Consider the following 4019-nt stretch of genomic DNA (forward strand, 5'->3'; position numbering starts at 1 on the left):
AGCTGCTCTTCTGCTGTGGTACTGTTACTCAGGTTTCCAGATGAGAGACTGTAATATTGGGAAAATCCACTGTGGCCATTATTGAATTTTATGACTTGGTAACCTGATCAATGAAATTATGGCATTTAATTGGTTTTAAATTTCCATTTTATTTTCTGTTTCTCAGAGTATATATAGTTCATGACTGCTGTTACAGGTTCCACATATATGATGGCTTTACATTGGGGTGATATCAGTATATGTGTGACAGCAATGTGTGCTTATCACCACAATTTCTACTGGGGAAATTGTGCTGACTAATATCCAACTTTCTTGACTGTGTCTCCAGGGCAAAGTGCCACCATCTCCTGCAGAGCAAGCCAGAGTGTCAATACATTGGTATTCCTCTTATGAACTGGTATTAACAGAAACCAGGACAGCTCTCCAAACTCCTCATCTATTATTCATCTAACCTAGTATCTGGAATCCCTGCCAGGTTCATTGGCAGTTGGTCTGGGACAGACTTAACCTTCACCATCCACCCTGTGGAGGCTGATGATGTTGCAACCTATTACTGTCAGCAAGGTCCAGAGGTTCCTCTCACAGTGCTCCAGGGCTGAACCAAAACCTCCTGGGGTTGCTGTCCACTGAAGCTCAGTCTCTAAGCTTTTTCTAACCAGACACCACAACCCTGTGATTCTACCAATATTGTTTGTAAATAGGCTGAATTTGTGAAATAGAATTCTCAAAGTAAGTGTGTTTGCCCTATCGTGCATTCTTTACAAATTAAGTGTTTGCTTACTTAATAAAGACCCACCTGATACTATTTTCAATGCTCTTTTACTGTTCAATAAACTGAGTAGACAGGCTTCAACTTTACAACTTCATTCAGTGGCGTCTCTGGGGCTTCATCCAAGGACACTCCTGATACATGCCTTGCCTCAGAAGCTTTCCTTAGTCTCAGAACATTCTATAGCCCTTGTCAAGTGTCCTTGACTCTAACGCCAGAACCACAAGGCCAAAGTTGCCAAATTCTGCTGCTTTTCAGGACTGAAACATAACCCCCTCTTTGAATTACATCTCCACCAGTTTTCTGCTTTCCATGATTTCATTCACTGCCTAAGCTTGGCTGTCCTGGAACTTGCTCTGTAGATCAGACTGGCCTCAAGCTCAGAGATATGCCAGCCCTTGCTTTCCCACTGCTGGGATTTAAGGCTGTACAACAACAGTTGGCTCTAAGCTTCTCTTTAATTCCTTTCACAAGTTGGAAATTTAGCTGGGTAAATCTTTCCCTGTGGTCACTACTCCTTTTATTCCATCTCATAATCTTTTCATCTCCTTGAACACAGGACTTAACTACATTTCACTTCCAGTTGCTCCTCATATTAGTCTACATTGTGCATTTTGTCTTGTTCAGTTTTCTCCTTTTCATTATATATCTTTATTAGAGTTACCATTAAAAAGTACATGGCAGAGCCTATACAATGCTGTTTTTGAGATTACCTGTCAATGGATTTAATCCAAATCTATCACTTCAGCCTCAGACAAACTTTTTGGGACAATTGCAAAAAGCAGCCACATACTTCATCAAAATTTCAAAAGAGTAATCGCTAGGTAACATACTAAAATTCTTTTGTGAAATCCCTCGAAGCAGTGCCTCTACAGTTCAAATCCAGAAAAATATAGGATCTACAAATTAGACTTAAGGTGTGACATACATACACACACACATACACACAAAACCTTTATGTGTATATTAAACAGCACTTCTGCTTTCTTCTTTCTTTATGGCCTGCATTCAACTTTGATGTCTCTCTACTGGCCTTTGAACTTTGAATACTGAGAAACCTCAATCTATCCTCATTGAAGGTGATAATTTTGTGCCACCATGATATCTATTCTATCCTTTATATCTTATGATGATGAATAGAATTTAGGACTTGTGGAAGGGAGAGCAATTTGCCAAGTGAAAGATTGTGATATCTTATCAAATTCATGTATTTAATAAAAACTATTTGATTAGTCACTGTAGAACACAGAACTTCATTAGGGACAAAGTCTTGTAGACCACAATAGATAGTCTCAAACCCATGTATCTCAGAGATGTTTGGGTGGGAATAAACCTGTTTTATAGTTAATGTTCTATTCTGTGGAGAGATGCCATGACCAACACAACTCATATAAAGGGAAGTCATGGGGTGTTTGCAGTTGTCCTTGGTTGCCCCCCCAGAATTTGAAGGTAAGTAAGACTCTATTACTTTTATTTTTTTATTTGAGAAGCACTCTTATTTACATATTAACCTCCCATTAACTCGAATTCCCATCTTCCCATGCTCCCCACTGACCATTCAACCCACACCATACCCACTTCCCAGGGATAGTGAGACTCTCCATGGGGAACCAGCAAGGTCCATCACATCATTTGGGGCGGGCCTAGGCCCTCCTTCCTGTATCTGGGCTGCAGTAGTATCCCTCCATAGAAAATGGGCTCCCACAGTCCATTTGTGCTCCAGTGGTCCACTGTTAGAAGTCCTATAGACTGCCTTGTCCTCCTAGCTGGCGCCCACATTCAGAGGGCTTGGTTGAGTCCAATGTTGGTTCACCAGTTTTATGACTAGGGTCTCTGTGCTCTCACTAGGTCAAGTCAACTGTTTCTGTGGGTTTCTCCAGTACAGTTTGTCTCCTTATGAGGCCTCTGTGCATGTGTGTACTCAGGCTGTGTGAGAATAGCATGCTTCAATGATAGTAAGACTCTGTTTCTAAAGACACTACACATTTTGTTCAGAGGAATTTGAACATTCTGTCAAGATCTGACTTGGAAGACTCTTCCATGGGAACTAGATCAACCACTACTGTAAGGTTATATATAAGCTGCCCCGTGAGAAAAATATTCAACATATATGTTCCTGACTCTAAAGCCCATGAATCACAACAATGACTAACTCAGAAGGATATCCTCAGTGTTGCAATAGTAGCCTTTTTGTTTTTGGAGTGAACAAAATGGGCCTCTTCAGTTTTAAAATTTGCTCAGTGGGAAGGTGTTCATGCCTGGTACTGGTAAGTAAGACAAGTATTTTTGCTAGGAGTTTTCACAACCTTTAGAAGAGAACTCACTGTTATTCTTTTGTTTAAATTAAAAATAAAGTAGAAAAGAGGCTGATGAGACAAAAGACTAAGAGACATATTAGACATATTAAGCAGTTTATTATAGGCTCAGCAGAGTAGGGAGACTAAAGGAGAAGAGAAAAAGGGATAATGGCTGACTGCCATGGCCGGTTGTCAGAGAGAAAGAGAGAGAGAGAGAGAGAGAGAGAGAGAGAGAGAGAGAGAGAGAGAGAAAGAAAGAGAGAGAACAGAAACAAGCAGAAGCAGAAGCAGAGAAGAGGAGAAGAGTAGGGAGTGTAGAGAGAGAAGTGTAGAGAGAGTGTAAATTGGCAGAGATCAGTCTTTTAAAGGTGTTCTCTGCATCTGCATGCAGATTTAGTTCCCATGGAACCCTGGGCTGACCAGGGTACTGCCTGTTCTGCCAGGTAACAGGGCAGGCCAGCATAATGCCTGAATCTTTCATTCCCACATTTACTTATTAATAAAAAAAGATGGGCTATTAGACATGGCAGATTAAGGAATAAGGGTGTCAAATTCTCAAGACTACTTCCTGCTGACTTGGGGGGTGTTGACCACCTTTGGGGGACCTGAGGACATTGGGGTGCTGCCATGTCCTGGGGTAGCTGTTTGTTTCATCACAGTTCAGGGTGTATGGAACTCCCTGGTGCCTCTTAGACCTGGCAAGATTTTGGCAGAGCAGAGGACAAGGTTAAATTTAGAAAAATTTTTTCTTAGGTCCTGTCACTTGAGCAGAAGATTGTAAGATGAGGGAGGGGTTCCTGAGGAGTTCCAACATGAGGGAAGGGAGTCCTGGGACCAGGGAATGATTGAATAACTGGAGTGACTCTGACCTGTTTGTTTGGATTCAATTGAGCTCCCTGGAACTTACAAGAATCCTTAGTTTGTGGAAACATAAGTATTAGACATATTAGCAG

The sequence above is a fragment of the Cricetulus griseus genome, chromosome 8 (assembly GCF_003668045.3).
Source record: "Cricetulus griseus strain 17A/GY chromosome 8, alternate assembly CriGri-PICRH-1.0, whole genome shotgun sequence".
Taxonomy (NCBI): domain Eukaryota; kingdom Metazoa; phylum Chordata; class Mammalia; order Rodentia; family Cricetidae; genus Cricetulus; species Cricetulus griseus.